At 42.1% G+C, this 21,391-nt stretch overlaps 1 protein-coding gene across 5 annotated transcripts in view; it reads left to right on the plus strand.

Moving 5' to 3' along the window:
- Positions 1 to 21,391, plus strand: part of SYNDIG1 (synapse differentiation inducing 1) — a 186,040-nt gene that overhangs the window by 85,287 nt on the left and 79,362 nt on the right. The window lies entirely within an intron of this gene.

Below are 21,391 nucleotides of genomic sequence, written 5' to 3' on the forward strand. Positions count from 1 at the left end.
AGCCAAGGAGACCAGAAGCATCAGGCCTGGAGGTGCAATGAAAACCAGAAGCAACTGGAAAGAAGTGGTTTTGATCAGAAAGGAAATTCAGAAATGAGAAATGTTCTGTAGCAATTCCTGCGAATGGAGCCCAGAAAACCAACTGGCAGGGAGTTCAAAGAAGTCAAGTTGTAGGCGAGGCCATTGGAGCAGACCTTCATACCCTTTGGTGACACTTGTTAAGAGGAAGAAGATGGTGTCAGCTCTGACAGTGCCGAAGTTTTGAGAAAGCTGTGAGAAGTACATTAATTTTCATTCACAAGCCTCTGTCATGTGTCCACTCTTTTCCAAGCCTGAGGGTATTGCTAAATGCGAAAGTATAAATGCAACTTAACCTGCATGCTTTCAGGAAGCAAATATGCAAGACTGCAATTTTCACATAGCACAGGATTTATGATGGTAGAGTACCCAGTCTGCTCTGAGAGCATCCAAAGGGGGAGGAGATGGGACTCAGCATAATGTGGGGGGGTCAGGAATCATTGCAGAGGCAGCACCCCTGCACTGCATCTTGAGGAGGAGAACCAGACTATGAGCAAGAAGGCTCATGGGGAGGTGGCAAGAGAACTCTGGTCCAAGGGAACATCATGAGCAGATAAAACAAAAAGGCATCTAACTTAGATCTGCAGGGAACAGTAACTGATTACCAATGCTAAAACCTATGGATCATGGTGAAATTAGGGAGACAGGACCAAGCGTTAGTGAGGTCCCTTAACTTAGGACCATATCAGCCTTCTAAGGGAGACTGGAATTTAGGCGAGGTCACAAACTCAGATGCCTATAAGAAGGAAGGACAGGTAACATCAAGGAGTCCTATGTTGGGGAGTAGCTTGAGACTGGAGAGTCCAGCCTACCCATCTATAGCTTTGGCCCTCCTAGCTATAGGGGTGTGCTTGCTGCACCTCATAGGCCACACTGCTAGGCACCTGGATGGGGATCATGAGTGTGGAAACCATGGTGAGGGGTTTTAGGAAGGAGAGCTGGGGTCCAATTTCATTTTTTGAAAGCTGCTATGGCTGTAGAGTGGGACAATGGGACAGAATGGAGAGGTAATGGGGAGAGGGGAGGAGTGTGGGTCTAGGACCAAACTGGATGCACAGAGACTGTTGGGACCTGCCATAAGAGATGGTGAGAGGGAGAATCAGGACAGCAGTAGAAGTGAAGAAATACTTAAAAAGTGAAGTTTGCCATCGTTCAGAAATGATGGAAAAGGAGGGGTCAGCCCTGAACTATGCAGAGATGTCCCTAAGCCTCCAAATGGACACACTGGTCAGCAGAGGATTTTCAGCTTTGTTAGGAATATTTGGAAAATCAGCTCCAATATATAATATACATCAGAATTTTAAAGTTTGGGATAGTTACTACATCAAAAATGTAAAAGAAATTCATGAATGTTACCATCATTACTTTGTCATATATCTTGGCTTCATTCCTCCATCCCTCTCCTTATATCAACACACTTAAAGTCCATATCCTTAAATAACTACATTCCAGCAGGGTCACTGAGGATGAGCAGGTAAATAACACATCTTTTTAGTGCTTGGTCTCCATCCATTCTGTGACTTCATAATGAACTACACTAAAAGGAATCGTATTCCTTTTTCTTTAAGACTTGCATGGAGTTCAGATTGAGCTTGCAAATAAATGCAGCCATTTTTTAAAATGCAAGTGTTCTTTACATAGTATGTCTTAGTCCACATTTTTGGCAATCAGTTACTGAATCCATTTTCTTGTAACTGTCTTCATGCAGTGACCTCAGCTAATAGATGTGGCTTTGGGAACCCTGCAAACAACCAGAACCCACTTAGACATAGTCTTTTAAATTAAATGCTAGGAGGTGGGTGGCTGGTGCAACTGGCCTTTCTACCTGGTCAGTCTAGCTTTGACGGATAGTGCAGGCTTCCAGGGAAGTGAGCCCTGCCACCCAGTTTGTTTCTCTGTGCTGGCAACAGTAGCAATAGCCCATCAGAAAGAGTTAACTTTAATGATACAGCAGCTGGAATCTTTACTCATGATTATAGTACCTGCCGTGTATTACTGTGTTTATAGTCACCTCTGACTGCAGTGGTAAGATGGAGCATATGGGCATTTATGCCTGAGCCAGAAAGGGCATACCCAGTGACATCTGTGGAACCAGTTGTTTAGACGTTGGGCTGCCGCATAGGAGACTTTCTGGTTGGCAAACCCTGACCAAGAAGTGGCTCTTCTCACAGGCTTTGAGGGGAAAGGATCAAGACAGTGTGGCTGTGTCCCTCCTTCAGTTCAGTTCTGTTTAGTCCAGCCATGGAGGATTCCAGGGGGGCTCCAGAGTGGTTGGCTTGGTCCATGAGGAATTCTTAGAAACAAAGTATTCTCTCAGCAACATTCTTATGGTGTAGCCATGGTGGTCTTTATTTATAAAGAAAAACTAATGAGTAGTTAAAAGTGTCAGCATGCATGCAGCAACTGTTCTAAGGTTTATTGTTTTTCCATTCCATAAAATAATAAAGAGGCATGTGTCACTTAGCATTTCTTGCATAACAAATACCCTAAAACTTCATGGCTTAACACAACTATTTATTTAGGTCATGATTCTCAGGGTCAACGACTGGAATGGGTCTCAGCTGGGTGGTTCTTGCTCTGCTTATCTCAGCTAGGTCCCCTCACTGGGCTCAGCTGCACAGCTGTACTTGACAATGCTGGCTGGCCCTTGGTGGGGGTGACAGAAGTGTCTGGATCACATGTCTCTAATCATCCAGCGGGTCATTCCATCACATGGTAGTTACGGTAGAGATTCCAAAAGCATCAAGATAGGGTGAGTCCCAGCATACGAGGCCTCTCCGAGTCTTCTTGTGTTACACATATTATTGTCTTATTGGCCAAAGAAAGATACACAGCTAAGTCCAAAGTAAGCATGGGAGGGACTTTTTAGGATGACAATATAGGAAAGTGCCAACAAATTGGGTGCTGATTATTGTAGCCTATAGTGTACCACAGAGCAAAAAAGTTTGGCCTCTCTGACCTGTACTTTTTTAAGATCATCTAATTGAACATGGTGACAACATAGTTATGTTGTGACTTTTTTTTAATAATAAATTTATTTTTTATTGGTGTTCAATTTGCCAACATACAGAATAACACCCTGTGCTCATTTATGTCGTGACTTAAACAGAAAATACTACAATTGATCTGGAGATCTTCCCAGTAGACAATAGTACTACTTCAGACAAAACAACAAAAAATAAGAATTTAACTGCTCTGGGAATCCTGTAGCTTCATTTGGTCTATAACAGATTGATATTATTTCCCCAAAATTGCAGTTTTCAGAAAGCCATTACACCGATGAAGAGCAGGGGTCCTTGTTGCTGGAGTTCCTGTGTACCAGGCAACCTGCCTCTTACCTGTCCCCTTATCACCCTATCTAGAGAGGTTCATCCCTGGCATTTATCCTGGAGACATCCTGATCCAGAGAGGTTTGCTCACCTGACATGCATTCTGCAAGAATATGTGGAGTTTCCAGTGAGCCTTCAAGATCATATTAATGTGAATAGGTTCTATAGCTAAATTCAAGGATCTTTATGGAAAGGCCTCAGAAATTGAGATTTGTCTTGCTCTATCCAAGAGAGGGCTGCTAGTCATAGTGAGTTTTGGGGTCTCTAAATCAGATAGGGAGATCTCAGGGAGGCTCTGAGGGATCACAGGAATGCAGAGGTGGCTACTCATCATACGGCGGCACTGCACTCAGTGTAACCAGACAGGCCTCCATGGGGGAGCCTCAGGTCACTCTGGGTGCATGAGTTGGGGCCTGGTGCTCTACAGCCATAGGGCCTCCTCCCTGGTGTTTGTCCATGACTTCATCCAGTCCACACCCAATTTGTTGGCACTTTCCAGACCACAGCTTTCAGGAAAACCAATAGGAAACCACTTCTCCTTTTCACACAGAGAAACTCAAACAGATTTCAGGCATGGGGATTAAAGCAGTTCTATGAAATAGCAAATTTGAGTTTAAAGCTTTGAAATAAAATAGGTGAAGTTAATGGCTAGAGAGGCCTAACAGTCCCCTGCTGTTAGAGGTGCTTATCAAATGTGGAAAGGCCAATTATTACCCATTTATTTGTGACAGTGCAACCCCTTCAGGATCCTAGAATACAAGGAATGTCATCACTTAGAAACAGTGCTCAAGGTGATGCGGGGAGCCTTTTCTTCACCACAGGAAGGAAGGGAAAGGCAGGCACGACTGATGGAGCATCTGTCTATGCCAGGTCCTTCATGCACCCTCTGTCACATAATCCCGAGGCAGCACTGGGCCACAGGTACTGGTCTTGGCTCACCCTGCACACTAGGACACTGAGACTTCAGAGGTGTCAAGGTCACACAGTTGGCTGTGATGGCAGCTCTTGGATATGAGATGTGCTGACTTCAGACTCTTGCCTCCTATGATGCTGCTGTACCTCTTACATTAGAAAAAAAAAAAAGTGTGTTACAGTGAACTGCTGTTTCAGAGTCCATAAGTAAAGCATGAGAAGGTAAAGCTAGAGTGGTCACAAACCACATCCTCATTGCCATAGCCTGAAGCTGTATCTTCCCAAGACCAGGTGTCTGCCCTCCCATTTACACACTTGAAGCCTGTCAGGAGAGACAGAATTTCACAATTGCAATATCACATTGACATGTGCCCCTTTCCTAAATAACAAAGAGGGAGGACTCAACAAATACTTGAAGAAAATTCAAAAGCATGAATGAGACAGAACAGCATTAGAGATGTTGACCCAGAGGAAATGGAAATAATTCAGAAAATAATTGACAATATTATAAAAAATATTTTTAATCTCCCTTGAGAGATTTGCAGCAGGGAATTTGGGATTTGATTTTCTTTGTTTTCCTCATTGCACTGGCTAGAACTTCAAATATGATGTTGAAGAGAGATGGTGAGCAGGAAGGATTCTTGCCTTGCTCTTAATCAAGGATAGGAAGTTCCCTTCCATCACAACTTCGTTGAACAATTTGGTCTTTTTTATTAAATAAAAAATAGGTGTTTAATTTTGTCAAATGCTTTTTCTCTATCTAGATTATCATATGTAGGTTTTTGCTTTTGTCCTTTATTATATTAATATGAAAATCAACTGATTTTCAGATATTAGTCTCCTTTGGGGGATAAATCCCTCTTGGTCATGGCATATACTCCTCTTTAAACGTTGCTTGATTTGATTTACTAACAATTTGCTAAGAATTTTTTTGTTTGTGTCCATGAGGAATATTAGTCTGTCGTTCTTTTCATGTGATATTCTTCCTGGCTTTGATATCAGTTAATACTGGCCTTATAAATGAATTATAAAGTGTTCCCTCTTCTGGCTTCTCAAAGATTCTGCATAGTAATTTTTTTTGTTTTTGTTTTTAATATTTATTAGAAGTCATCAGTGAAGACATCTAGGCCTTGGCTGTTCTTTGTGGGAAAAGTTTTGATTACAAATCTAATCCGATTTCTTTATTGTTTTAAAGCTAATGTTTTAAAGAAAATCTTAAGTTTTTTTTTTCTTCTTGACTCAGGTTTATTAATCTGTGTCTTTCTAGAAATTTGTCCATTTTATCCAAATTCTGTACTTTGCTGGCATACAGTTGTTCATAATATTAAATTTAAATCTTTTTACTTTCTGTATGGTTGGTGTTCTCTCCTCTTTCATGACAAGTTTTGGAAATTCAAGGTTTTTTGTTTCTTCTCTAGCCAGTGTAGCTGAAGGTTTATAAATTTTCTTGATCTTTGCAAGTAGTTGACTTCCGGTTGCATTGATTTTTCTCTTGCTCTTCAGTTTTTTTTCTATTTCATTGATTTTTTCACTCAGATATTTATGATACCCTTGTCTCTGTTTTCTTTGCATTAAATTTGCCCTTCTATAGTTCCTTTACCTGAGGCTTAGTTACTGATTTGAGATTTTTTTCCTTCGTAGTATATATGTTTAAAGCTATAACTTTCTCCCAGTGTTTTAAATACAAATTTTGATATGTTGTTTTCCTTTTAAATTTAGTTCAAAAGATTTTCTAATATCCATTTTAATTTATTTTTTTACTAAGGGTTATTAATAAAAGTGTTTGATTTTTCAAATATTCATAAGTGTCCCAATGTTTTTAATTATTTACTCCTCATTTAATTTCACATGGTTGAAGAACATACCTTGTATAATTTCTCCCTTAAATTTATTGAGGCTTGATAATGTGTTCTGGGAAATGTGCCATGTACATTTGTGAGAGAATGTGTATTTTGTCATTGTGTGAGGTATTCTATGTTTGTTAGGTCAAGTTAGCTGATGGTGTTGTTCATATCTTTTGTCCTTGATGATTATCTGCCTAATTAATCCATTAATTTTGTCAGTTTGTGCTTTATGTATTTTGGGGCTCCATTGGTAGGTGCATGCACATTAACTTTTTTTAAAGATTTATTAATTTATTTTAGAAAGAGAAAGAGAGCAAAGGGAAGGGCAGAAGGAGAGAATCTTCAAACAGACTCCCTGCTGAGTGTGGAGCGCAACACGGGGCTCAATCTCATGACCCATGAGATCACGACCTCAGCTGAAACTAAGAGACACTTAACCAACTGAGCCACCCAAGTGACATTATTATTATTGTTATTATATCTTGCTGAGGCATTGACCATTTTATCATCATAAAATGTTCCTCTTAAAAAAATAAAATAAAATAAAATAAAATAAAATAAAATAAAATAAAATAAAATAAAATGTTCCTCTTTATGTATAATAATATTTCTTATCTTCAGGTCTATTTTGTATAATATTAATACAGCCACTCCCACTTTCTTTTTATTTACTGTTTGTTTGTGTGATACATCTTTTTCCATCTCTTTGCTTAGAAGTTATTTTTATCTCAGAATTTAAAGTATGTCTCTTATAAGAAGCATGTGGTTGATCTTGGGGTTTTTTTTCTTTTTTATTGTCTTAAAGTCTGTCATTTGATTGGAATGTTTAGTCCATTTGCACAAAATGTAACTTATATGATTGGACTTCTGTCTGCCATTTTGATTTTTATTTTCTACCTGTTTCTTGGTATTGTTGTTGTTTACTTTATTCCTCTTCCTGCCTTGGTAGTGTTAGCCACCATATCAGCCAGGGATGTAAGGAGAGCTTCCTAAGCCCCTCTGTGACTCCCTCATTTCTAGGAGCCCTCTGTTAAATTCTTGGGTTGTCCTCCAACCTACCATTTGACCCAACCAGGACTATAACCATAGGTTGGAAGAGCTTCAGGCTTTACCCATTCATAAGTGGGAATGGTTCCCACTCTACTTCCAATCAATTAATCCCCTTCCAACAATGAAGTGACTAGTTCCCATGGCAGCCCCACCTTATCAGAAATACTTCATGGGCCAAGCATGCAGGCCAAGCATAGACCACCACTATTCTTACTTAGATTTCAACAGTGGTTGGTAGATAAATACTTTTCAAATATTATTGGCCTTTGGTTAGTGTTGAGAGCCTTTCTAAGGCTGTATTGACAGTTTTTTCCAGTTATTTCTAGAAGACAAGATAGGGCTACCTCCTGACACTGTCATATGAGAAATTTTGCCAGGATATTGCCTGAAGTGCTAGACACACATTTTCTAGCATCACTAGATTCAAACAAAGAATGTGTTCAAAAGTCCACAGATGGCTTGCAATTAGGTTAAGAATTTTAATCAAATTAATTATCTTTAAATAATATGTCATATTTGCTTTAAGCATTAAAAAATTAAATTATAACTTCCCTCCTTTGTGACAGTCTGTAATTAAATAAATGTAGATATTCTAATTTCTTTTGTATACACCTTGTGGATCACTTACACAAGGGAATAGTTTTATTTCTTTATAGTCATAAGTCATTTTGTGTTGCCCAAACTGCAACAACCACCTTATTCGGAAAAGGGGAGCTGTAGGAGTAAGTTTGACTCATCTAGAAATTAAATTTACTTTCATGAAATATTTGCCACCATTTCAAAGAAAATTCACCATTCCAAAGAAAAGTTCAAAAATATTTGTGAAATATAAACGTGATTGGCATAATAGTATGCCATTTCTTGTTTTAATTTTCTGTATCAAGTATAACTCATTTAAATGTGGAATTCAAGGCATGTTTCTTAAAAAATAAAAATCAATCTCTTATCTTCTCGTCTAACATACTCTCATCTTATATATCAGTAAAAGGCACTGGAGTGTGTAATTATAGCCATTAGATGGAAAGAGAATCTTCCAAGATAATAAATCCATCTGTCATAATAATACAAGCTGATCATTTGTCATATTCCTCTGAAATACTTTTCAACACATAAAAGGGTAGGGGCATCAAACCCAATTCATATGTCAGATAAATAAAAGACTTTTTAATTTTTCCAATTTGTGCTGACCAGATTTCTTGAGTGAGCCTTCTGAGCCTAGGTCGCAATTGTGGCTGAGTAGGGGCCTGTCTTATCTACAGCTGCCTTAATGACGGGAATCAGTGCCAGAGAACTGGAATCTTCTGTCATTGTAAGACTGTACTTAATGAAATTAGCTTTGATATATTTATGTGTAGCTGTGAGCTAAATGATGTAAATGTAGTCTGAATACCAGCAAAGAGAGGACTCAAGCTTCTGATGAATCTCTGCTATACTCCATTTTGAACAAATACCAGCAAAATGTTTTTTCTAAACCCAACTGCATTTTAATAAAGTTTCCCCAAGCTTAGCTGAAGGACCACTTATCTCTATTAATACTCATTTGAATGAAACCCAGTACAGATGGGAACCTTTAGAGATCTGTGTAATATAGATTTGCACAATACTTTATAAAAACATTTCTTCTCCAGGCTTCACTAACCTCAGTGTTTGGGTGACTCTTTAATAAGTGTGTAAAGCCATGATTAGCCTTGAGACCTTGGGAGTACTGTTTAACCCTGACCAATGCTGATAAAAACATTATCCCCTTCTTACCATATCATAATGCCATAAGAAAAAGAAGGTAATGACAAGCATTAAAGTTTGTTAGAAGAGACATATCCCTTGCAGTTGAAGTGTTGGTCATGAGGATGTGCTGAGAAGCAGGGTCTTTACATATGTACAGCCCAGCATCCATGAATCATGCTACCAGGAAGCCATGACAGATACAGCATTAACATCCGAGATGAGCCCAACTTTTATTTGAATCAATATTTTTCATTTTTTTTCCAACAAACCATTCCAGTGCTTCCTAAAAATAGAAGGAAAACACACACACACACACACACACACACACACACACACACACACACACACAAAACATAGATGGTCTAGAATGCATCAGCAACATTCCTGTGTAGAAAGAAAACTATAACATGGCACATCTGCTACCTCTCAGTGTGCTGGGATTTTTTCAGTGTGGATTTATGTGACAAGAGGCATTTTGTGGTTCAAGGATGTGTTCCTGTTCAGTAATTACAAGGCTGAATAAGGCTCTGTCCTCACGGAGGAAGAACAAGTACAACTTTCTTCCATGGAACCAGTTATAGTGGTGCACATGGCCTGTGCCTTATGCACGTGGAGGAGACAGAGGGGGAAGGAAGGAAGAAGGAAGCCTTGATTGTGGGTCTGTTTCTGGCCAGGCTCAGCTTTCTGGTGGTTCTGGCCAGGCTCAGCTTTCATAAGGCCTGTATTCTCATTTGTGATTGTAAGGAAGCAAAAGAATGCCACCTTGGCTGTCCTGAAAGTTGGAGCTGGCTGAAGATCTCAGAAGAAAAGATGCTTCTCCTAGGTGATAAAAATCACATTGTGCACTATGAACCTGTCACCAGAGAAATGCTAGGTTACATTAGGATAAATAGCCTCTGTCCAGTTTTTAACAAGTGAATCTACAAAATAAGAGGTATATACTGTTGTACAGTGATGCTAATTGAAAACATCCCCTTCATATGGTTCATCTAAGTCCTCAGTAAGTTCTCACACTGAGCCTCAAAAGTAAAGTACCTGTGAGCAGAACTCACAGCCAGTCTACAGTGATGTCACATGTCAGATGACAAGTAACCAGAAACCTCATGCTTGGAAAGTCAAGAACTACCAGGGTATATGGTGGAAGTCTGTGCGATCGTACAGCCAATAGAATGTGTGGAGTCTGGGAACATTCCTCACAGTGAAGAGAAATATATTTACAAACAGAATACATTGCTTGGAATCTTATGTCCTTATAGAAGATATTACCCATTGAGGTCTAGACTGTGAAATATAGATATAAGAATAGTTAGCAGAGAGGTGTTTCAGGGAGGCTTCCTGATGGAGGGACCAGGACAAGAAGGGGCGGGTCATCTCTAAACCAAAGTCAAATCCTAGGGGATAGCCCTCTTTCTAGCAACCTGTCCATGTCGTGCTGGCTGGGTACAGTCTATATGGGTTTCAATATGGTAGCTGGCAGGGAATTTCACTCTGAAGCCGCTTCTAGAAAATAGAAGAAAAATCAAGCCTTTGGATAGATTCATCCCTCACTGAATCTCCTCTTCTAGGACTTTTGCTTTTATCGCTTTTAAACTATCACTAGGTAGCAGATCACCCAAACAGAGTTCAATAAAATACAGACTCCCTGTGGGCCTTCAGGGAGACATGGGCAGCACTCTTTCCCAGGGCCTTCACACACCTCGCTTCCTCCTCACCACTTCCAGCCGTGGGGCCCTCCCCCTTCAATCTCTCAACCATCACGTGGGCTTTTGCAGCCATTTCTGATGCCCTAGAAGTGTTCTTTCCCTCACCGGTCACTGGGCTGGCTTCTTCTTAGGATCCAGGTTGCAGCTTCGATTCATCATCTCTTTACCTACTATTTTATTTTGTCTTCTTTGCTACAGCTGTCTTAGGGTGAACTGACCAGAAGCAGACAGCAACGTGAGGATTGAAGAACAAGTGATTGCCTAAGGAAATGGTCTCAGGGACGACAAGCCAGCCAAGGTTGGGGGGGGGGCGGGGGGCGGCAGCCAGGAGGTGGGGTTTTAAGCTAAGTGCCACTGAGGGGACCCCAGCATGGCCCTGGGAGGCCTGCGTGTGAGTTGTGTTCCAGGGGTCCGAGGACCACTTCTCTCACAGGGGCTGTAAGTGAGTGGTTTGCATCCTCCAGGGTGAGGAACAGAGGCATAAACTCCTGCAAGTCTCCATTGCTTTAGCCCACAGCTTCTACAGGGTAGGCACGTAGTTAGCATTTGTGCTCATTAAGTTATTGATGAAAAAATGAATCTATCAGAGGGAGGAAAACTCTAAGATCATTTTCATAAGATTTTTAAAAAGATTTTATTTATTTGAAAGAGCGTGCACAAGCAGAGGCAGAGTGAGAAGCAGACTCCCCGCTGAGTAGAAAGCCCAATAAGGGGCCCAATCCCAGCACCCTGGGATCATGGCATGAGCCAAAGGCAGATGTTTAACTGACTGAGCCACCAGGTGCCCCTCATAAGACTTTTTTTTTTTAATAAAAATGAAGCCAGACTGTTTCAGCACCCAAGCTCCTTAAGAATTTTCCTGACAAGAATTTTATGCAACGTTGACCTCAACACGTTCTTTACAAAGTCACCTTTGGTTTGACCACCTTTGGTGGTCACCCCAAACCAATTTCTGCTTCTTGTCAAGCACAAGCACCTCCTGGCCCATGGTGGGCTAGCTGCAGGAGCATTAGCGAATCTTCCCGTCTCGGGGACCACTGCTTAGCGGCACATGGTAAACTGCTCCCAAGCGATGTTCGGCACTGTGTTACAACACAAGAGCAGACTGTGTTTTTCACAAACCACAAAAACAAAGACAGGCTCCAAATAAGAAATATGGAGGAAGCACGACATGAAGAATATTATAAATGACACACCATTGGTGTTTCATTGAAAGGAGAAACCCCACAGTGATCTTACCCGGGTAGACTTACTCTGTGGGCGACAGTAGGAAGAAGCAACAGAAAAGCCAGAGGAACCAAAAGGCAATGGGGGCCCAGACATGCTACGCCCCCAAACCGTTCCCGGACCTGGGCTCAGTCCAGAGCCCTACCCCTGCTGGCACCCATGTCCTCCCCAGCTTTTAAATCAGAGGTCACACCCCAAACCAATTAATGTTTGTAAAAGGCCGCAGGTGACTCTAGTTTAGGGCCCTCCCCGCAGTGTGATACAGTGTCCATATGTTGTTTGTGCCACAATCAGCCAGGCCAGCTGTTCTCGGATGTCTTACCCTGTGAACTGTGGGCCTGTTCAAGTGGATTTGGAGGCAGGCACCAACCCTGGCACAGATTCCCTAAGGTGTGTTCCATGGAATGCTCAGCTGCGAGAACAGAAGAGGTTTGGCAATGCTTGGAAACTCCTGATACTCCTATAAAGTTACAGCCCACAAGTCCTACAGGTCAGCTTTGTCTTAGCCAAAATTCATGTGGCTGACTTGAACACAGTGATTCTGGGGCTAATGAGACCCTGAGCCTTTTGGTTTTCAAAACACCATTTATTTTGACCTCCTACACCAGTGTGCCACAGCACACACGCCTGGCTCTTCCCTAGCCAATTGGTGTGTGCCAGGTGAGCTGGTGGCAGCAAGGGGCCTGATGACAGTTGTGCCAGGCCTTGTCATGAGGACCTGCATCACATCGCAGGGTGAAGTCACTGGGGACAAGTTCCCCAGCAGCAGCACACTCAGCAGCAAGGGCAGACAGCTTCCCTAATCAGTGCTCCACACAGCTAATCCCCACAGCTGATCAGAGAAGGCTCAAGATCGACCTTTACTGGAAGCATTTTCCGTGTTTAGAGTGGACCTACCCCTTTTAGCCCTTTCTGGAAGCCTGGGGATCCATGTCTGCTCTCTTCTCAGATGGCCCCCACACCCTTCACCTCCCTGGCCAAGGCGCCAGGCCCTGATGGAACACCCCAGTGTCTCCACATTTCCTCATAGGACATTGGCCATCCACATCTGGCCATCCAGGTCACTGGGATCCCTTTTGAAGGAGAGGAACTGAGAATTGGATAATCCAGATGTGACCTGACCTGCGTGAAGCCAGCTGGAGCCCCCTGCCTCTCCTTCTGAATGTTTCCTCCTTGGGACAAGTCCACAGTCTGCGGCTAGTGAGCTGTGCCAGGGCCTTGTGCCCATCCTGGCAGGATCTGCTCCCTCACTGCCACTCTGCCTGCCACTGCTGCTCTTCCTACAATGGGGGTCGGCCCCTCACACTGCTTAACACTCAGCCTACATGTTGATGTAGTGGGTGGAACTGGGGTTGGATTCTCTATACCATCTCCTCTCGTGCTTCTAAAAATGTTGGCCACTGGTCCAGTTTTATGGAAGAAGTAGATGAGATCTTTGCACAGTAGCTCCTAGAGGCTTGAACTTTATCTTTACTTCAGGCCTGGAGGAAATAAATGTGCTCATAAAAGGGACTGATACGTCTCTCTGCTTTGCTAGCAGATTGGGCCTTATTATTCTAGCTGAAATTGTCCTTTAATAGCCCCATCTGTCTGTTAGCATACACTGGGGAAGAGGTGTGACTATCAGGCTTCTAGAACTGGGTGCCCCTGGAGGCTGTCTTTTTAGCAGGCTGACTTCTGACTTCCCTATTCTGATGTCCTTCTCACAGCGCCTGGAATCACCCTGACTGGCAGGACTTTAGGATTCGGAAGTCCCACAATAAAGGGATATGGACTGTGAGGAAGGCTTTGAAAAAAACAGCTGTCAAACAAATGAGAGGCACATGTTATCTCTATGGATCTGGAAGCAGCAGAGAGGATTTTCAAAACATGAGAAAGTAAATAAATTCTTGTATTGGGGAGCTTGAGTGGCTCAGTCAGTTAAGTACCCAGCTTGGTTTCAGCTCAGGTTGTGATCCCAGGGTCTTGAGATCAAGCCCCATGTTGGGCTCTGTGCTCATTAGGGAGTCTGCTTAAGACTCTCTCCATCTCCCTCTGCTCCTCCCTCCTGCCTTCCCTCCCGCTCTCTCTCTCTCTAAATAAATCTTGAAAAACAATCCCTGTATTTCCATAAACACTCAAAATGTACTATCAGAAAGTAAAAGGTAGTCATAGTATTTGTTCTATCAGTGAGGGCCAGTTTCTAGGCTGGGGACAAAACAAGAAAGTCGGTAGTGCATTTTTGTAATCCTCTTTCAGAAGATTCACTGCAGCTTAAACTGGTTCATTTGAACAGATGGTACAGTCCTGGACCCACTGGTCACACTTCTCCTTGGAAGTGTCAGGAGTCACCAAGTCCACTACATGATAAACTGGAGTTCTCTGAGATAATATAAGTGCATAACTCATTGTAAAGACCCAAGAAAGTGTGGCAGTGGTGGGGAGGGTGCATGGCACGATTAATATCTGTAGTTCATCACAAAATCTACTCATAGAAACTGTCTCACCCCATCAGGAAACAGAGTGCACCCTACAAGAGCCAACCTGTTGAAAGAGAAATGGGTGTTTCTTGGTATCAGAAATATAAATGCTGGAAGGTCTGATGCTGGAATGTCTGCAAACTGACAGTTGGCCCCCCTCCTTGCCCTCAACTTTTTAAGGGTATTTATGTTTGGACCTATGAGAAGAATTTCTATATGGGGCAGAACAGGCAAAAAGAAATGATTCAACACCTCAGGTGGTAGGTGGTATATGGCAGAAAAAGTGAGTCACATCCTGTGTGCCTCCATCCCTAGTGATTTCACTAGCTTGGTCAGGAAGATGTGGGCAACCCTACCTTACAGATCATGAACTTGAGGTTCCAGAAAGTGCTTTTCCATTTGGGCTACATATTAGAATCACATATAAAGCTTATAATCATGTATAAAATGCATATAGAATCCCTGATGCATAGAGCATCAAAGGACCCAAGCATCAGGAATCTTGAAGCCCCCAAGGGAGCCTCCAGGACATTGGTGACACAGCTAGGAAACACAGACCAAACTTGAACTCCAAATCCCATACTTTCTCCATTCTACCATAATAACTCACTTGTATCTTTGGGTCATGCTGATTAAATTATCTAAGTCAGAAGCAGTTTCTGCTTCTAGTAAATCTATTTTTGTCAGTTTTACCCTGGAAAACAAATACTGAACCTCAGTTGGTGACATGCACGCTGCAATGTTTAGGGAGCAGGTACTGATGTCTGCAGCTTACTTTGAAATGCATCCCACAAAGGTTCTAATAAACGATGGCTGGATAGAAGGATGAACAGATTGGTAAACGTATCAGAGCCAATAGAGTAATGATGCTAATAGTAGAATCTGAGTGAAGGATATGTGTGCGTTCACTATATACTTCCTTTCACTGTCACATACGTTTTATCTGCTAGAGTGCATGTTGATGCAAGGATAAGAAAGCTGTTGTCCCTGTACCATTTATTGACTAATCCACTTTTAACCGTCTGTTTCACAGTTATCATACAACAATCCCAGTGTTTAATTTCATTTCATTTCTGGAGTTTTTATTGACTGACAGGCCAGTGTGTTTTTGTGGTTGAGTTAACTTACTGCACAAATGGTAGCAAAAAAGGATACATAAATTTGACTTCATCAAAATTAGATATTTACTCTGAAAAAGACACTTAAAATGATGAAAAGATAAGCTGAAAACTGCAGGAAAAATATTTGCAAATAACACGTTTGACAAATAATGTGTATCCAGAGTATACTTAAAAACTCCCTAAACTCAAAAGTAGGCAGTCAAACAATCTAACTTCTAAAACGGCAAAAGAAAAAAGTAATAATAAATAAAATAAAATAAAATAAAATAAAATAAAATAAAATAAAATAAAATAAAACGGCAAAAGAACAGACACTTTACCAAATAGAGGTGTGCAGGTGGTAGGTAAGCACAGGGAAATGTTCAGCTTCGTTAGCCCTCAGGGACACCAGGGGCTTAACCCCTAATGAGATGGCAGGGCACACCTCTTAGAATGGCTGACATAGAAGCCACAGACACTATCCAGCGCTGGTGAGGATGAAGCAGTGAACCCTCCTTCGTGCTGGTAGGAATGCAGAAGGCTACAGCCACGCTGGAAAAGTCTGTCATTATAAAGTTACACAAATATCATATGGTACAATAATCCTACTAATCCTAATAATCCTGGATATTTTGCTCAAAAGAAATAAAAACATTCATCCACAGAGAAAATGGTATCCTAGCATTTATTTGTAGTAAACAAAACCTCAAAACAAATGTCCTCCAGTGGATGAACGGATGAGCTTCATTCATGGATGGGGGCACTTCCTTGCCACTCAATATTACTCAGGAATAAAAGGAATGCCTTGCTTTTACACTCAGGTATTGGGCTGAGTGGAAAAGGCCAGTCTTTTGGAAGGGCCAGTCTCTAAGGTGGCATACTGTCTGATTCTATTGCTCTGACATTCTCCAAAAGACAAAAGTGTAGCTACAGGCAGCAGCTCTGTGGTTGCCAGGGGTTGAGGTTGGGGGAAGGCAGGTAACTATAAAAAGGTAGCAATAATAAGAAGGAGTTTTTTGGAGGTGATGGGACCTTCCTTACATCCTGATTATTGTAGTGGTTACATAATATCACATGCAACAAACTGATGGCCCTGTAGACAACAAACAACCAAACCAACCAAAGAGGGCATGGCTAAGCTGTGAGATCCGATTTAGGTCTGTGGTTTAGCCTTGTTCCAGCGTCAATGTCCTGGTTTTGATAATGTGCCACACTTATGTAAGAGGCACTGTAGGGTATGTGGGAACTCTCTGTTCTATCTTTGCAATTTCTACAGGAACTCTGTTCTATTTCTGAAACTTTTATGTGAGTCTAAAATTGTTTCAATTGCACACACTGAAATAGTTTATACATATATACACATATATACACATATTGCATATTATATGAGGTCATTTTTAATGAATTTCCACATTCTCCCTATAGGTCTCAAAAACTAGCTAAAAATACAACTTATATACATGCTTTCCTTTCAGTCAAGCAGAATATTTTAGAACACTAGAGAAAATGGGGAAATTATTGGTTTTTTTAAAGGACTGATATGTGATTACCTAGAACATCCCAGTCAGTCCCTTGATATGTAGCCAGAGGTTTACTATAATTGGATTTTGTGCAGAAACATTCTTTGGTTTGGGAAATGTTCTAATTCTTCTTACAAACTATGGAGCCTACTTGGGCCACAGGTGCCCCCAGATGTGTGAGGCTGTGGTCCACAGGCCCTCAGTGAGCTAAGAGAGACCAGGCAGGGGGTTAAGTCTCTCTGATCCCATGTTTCAGGAAGTTGGATTTCCTCATTGTAGTGATGGAAGATGTAGGTTCAGGGTCTCACAGCACATCAGGGCTGGTGACTTTAACCAGTGCCTGAAACTCTGAGAGGACAGAAGAGACATTGAATAAGTGAGGTGGGTGATCCACATTCCACCCATTCTGGAGTAAGCTGGACATGCCTCTCACTCAAGCAAAGGAGGTTTCTGGTACCCTGGGGTGGAGGACAGGGCTGGGCAGGGTAGGGGGAGCAGAGATGACCAGTGATCTCTTAAAAGAAGGGGTACTGTGGTGTTCACTCTTCCCACAGAGTCTAGAGAAATCCCTTATTAGAGACACCTAGACTATTTGCTGGGTAGATGGATAGTTAGATGGATGATGTCACATTCCTCCAAGCTTGCTCATTGTGCCCAAGAGGCCTCACATACTGCCAAGCTCCTCTGGCTCCTAACCTGTCCCTCCTCACCTTCCTCAGCCTGAAATTTCATCCATTGTTTTTCCCTGAGCTCCTGAAGTGGGGCATCCTGGGAATGGCATCACTGTGGGCACTAATGAGCCATCCTCTGCCAGATTCCCCCAGGAGTGGCCCTCAGTTGACCTGTCCTGTGAGATGATGCCTCTGGCTGTGCATAGTGCCCATGCTTTATTCTGGAAGCCCTCTTCGGCTTGTTTAGCTCAGCCAGACCTCTATGAGGTGTTCAACATGCTGTGCTCCTATAGCAGGTGTGTGATACCGAAACGCCAGCAAGTAGCTTCTCTGTGGAAACATAAAAAGGACAAGCTTGATGGAATACCAAATTGCAATGTGAAATGAATTATTCACGTTTCATAAAAAAAAGCAAATTCAATATTTCTTCATTTTTTTCCCATAATGCTTGCAGTGTTTCCATTAAAGCACAACCAAAGAAAGAAAACAATGTATGCAATGCTTAATCCCCACAGGAAAAAAAAAATTAGTTTAAAATATACTTTTCACCTTCTAAAATGGCACATTTAGGAAGGATTTTCTTTTTTTACTTTTTTTTTTTTGAAGTAATTTTAGACATATGGAAAAGCTGCAAGACCAATATGAAGAATTCTGTATGTTGTCACCCTGTTTTCTTTGTTCTCAATAGTCCACTATGCTTGCTTTCTAATTCTCTCTATCCCTATACAGGTGACCCTTGAAGAACACCGGGGGGAGGGGAACTGACCCACACCATCAAATTTATATATAGGTTTTGACACCCCCCCAAAAAAACTTAACTACTAGTAGCCTGCTGTTGACCAGAAGCCTCACCAATTACATAACACTGATAACATAAACAATTATTTTGTTTGTTGTATGTGATATATACTGTATTCTTACAATAATATAAGCTAGAGAAAACCTTATTAAGAAAATCATGAGAAAATACATTTACACACTGTATTTATTGAAAAAAATCCACCTCTTTGACCCAGGTAGGTTTTGACCTGTGTTTCTGGCAAGACCGCCACAGAAGTGAGGCCATGCCCTTCCCAGCGCAGGACATCAGGAGGCCCGTAGCGTCAGGATGACCTGTAACTTTGGTCACCTGTTGACTGTGGTACTGGCCAAGTTTCGCACTGGCCAGGGATGCTGTTCCTTTGCAATCAATCAGTATCTTGCAGGGAGGTACAATGAGACTATAGGGACATCCTGTGTCCCACTGGTGTGGGACACCTACTGGTTTTAGCATGACTAGTAATCCCATAACTCCTTCTGTGTTTCTTGGTTGGCATTCCACTGTGAACTGGTTTTCCCTTCCCCCATAGTTATTGTTTCCCTCATTTAGAATCTTATTTCAGGCTGGGTCATTGATTCTTCTTTTATTCAGTGGGGTACTATTCCATTTATTACACTTTATTATGTATTTATTGTGATGCTTACTTTGTAATGTACTCAAAAGCCCTTTCAGTTTTGCTTCTGTGGCTTTTTGATGCACATCAACATTCCTTAATCATCTTCATCATCATTTCCTGGTGCAACAAGCTGTTCTAGATGTATCTTACATGTTGGCAACCCTAGCCCTGAAATTAGCCATTTCTCCAAAGAACTCTGACTGCTTTTATTGGAGAATGGTATTTAGAAACCAACATCTGGGTGCTAAGTCTGCTCACTGCCTGTGGGGAGGAGGATCAATGTTTCCAGGCACTCTTGGCAGAACGAGCTGGGAAATATTTGATGCATATATTCCATAAACGTATCTATATAACTGTGTACATCCATATATACACACCTTTGGTTTATTTATGAGTATATGGAAACTGATAACCTCAGTTCCAGTTCACTCAGCTCTCATGGTGCCCTTCATGCTGCTTTAAGCTGCATCGTATTCCATGGTGTGGGTGTATATCAGTTTACGTGAGCTCTCTCCTTTGAATGAGCATGTAAGTCATTTCCAGTAGTTTGCAACTACATACAATGCTGCAGCAAATAACTTCATGCATATGTATTTTCATATTATTGGAGGTGAATCTTCAGGATAAATTCCTAGAAGTGAGATTACAGGGCCAAAAATCAATTCATATTTAATTGTGTTATATTGACAAATGTGCTCTCTAAGGTTGCACCAATTTGCATCCCAATCAGCCTGTTTACCCACAGCCTAACTAATAATACAGTTGATTTGCTTTTTAATTTTTGACAACTCGGAAGGTAAAAAATAGTGTCTTGCTGTAAGCTTTCCTTGTCCTTTCTGTGAGTGAGGTTGAGCATGATTCCACCTGGACTAGGGTGAGGCAGGCAGAGTGCCCAGGCCATGAAGTTCAGGAGGCACTCCATCCCAGATGCTGGCCGTGCTCATGAGGGACTCTGACAATGAGGACCACCACAGTGCCAAGGAGGCTGGGCTAGGAGTTCAGTCCTAGGTCCCCTCTTGACCTTCAAACCAGTCAAATTGGCTATTTGAACTTGTCATTTGAAAACAGTAAGGAAGTCAGTGGATTATGTTTGGAGTTCCTCAGACAAATGTAATGTAGACAGGAAGCAAGGAGATCTAAAAAGGGCAATCATCACCTTATGCAATAATATATGTAGCTCTTCTGTGCAGAAAATCACACATGCGAATAGCACAAATTAGAAGCAGGGATGCGCCTTCAGAACCTGGGTCAGCAGTTAATGATAATTTGACATGCTAAGCCTGGTTTGCAGTTGTAAACCAGCCCTCTGGGTTAGCCATTAAAGATTAGGTTCCTGTTTATTTCCCGGTCACTTGGCTGATGTAGGATAAGCCCTGGTTTTCTCAAGCAACGGAAAGTGGCCAGCACTCTGCATGATCTGGCTGTGAGCACCTCTCTCTCCCACTTCTCCCTCACTGTCTAGAGTCTTGTGCATGTGCAGTGCTCCTGACCCAGGGCCTTTTCACATGCTGCACCCAAGTCCTCTACTGAGCAAGGGGCCTTCAGACAGGAACCTCGAATTCTTCACAAAATCTGAAGTCCAGTGTACAACTCAGTTATATCTATACTGTGGATAAAACACAAAAACATGAAAGTGAAAAAGTAACCTAATTACCAACACAGGGGTTGCTTGCTGTGCCCAGATCAGTTTTACCTAATTCGTGTGGTGTTCTTGGACACTGGGTCTTACATGCATGATGCACATTTGTGCTTTGTGATTACTTGTGTGGCAGGGTGGGGTTTATCATCCTGGATACCCACATTTCTTATAGGCCCCCATCTCCTCCCAGGTGTTCACTGAGTGTGATAATCTTGCTCCAACTGGTATTGCCCTCATTCAGACTTTTAGGGTATCTACTAACATCCTCATTTTCTCCATGGCCTCCGTAACAGGTGCTCCCTCTCCATAGCTCCTCAGGAGAAGAGGACCAAGAAACCCCCTGGCCTGGCCTCTGCCTGAGGACTTTCTCTGGGGACTGGGGGACCATCTGCCCCCAGGTTCCCTCACCTGATAACCACCAGGAGATGGTTCCTCCTGGTGGGCTAACTTTCGGAATGGTCTCACTCTGGCCTCCTGAGGTCCCAGCAGAACCAGGCTCCAGGTCATACAGGTGCCTGCCTCAATGACACACCGTTTATCAGCTGTGTTCCCAGATGTGTCCTACTTCACCTCCCTGCCATTATCTCCTGCAGTCATCTCCCAGGAAAACAATGCACCTCAATCCTTTACTCAAAATCTACTTCTAAGGGGAGCCACACTACAATGTGTCTCAAGAAAGCATTTTGCTATAAGCTGTT

Source organism: Vulpes lagopus, chromosome 19, assembly GCF_018345385.1.
Source record: "Vulpes lagopus strain Blue_001 chromosome 19, ASM1834538v1, whole genome shotgun sequence".
In the NCBI taxonomy this organism is placed as follows: Eukaryota; Metazoa; Chordata; class Mammalia; order Carnivora; family Canidae; genus Vulpes; species Vulpes lagopus.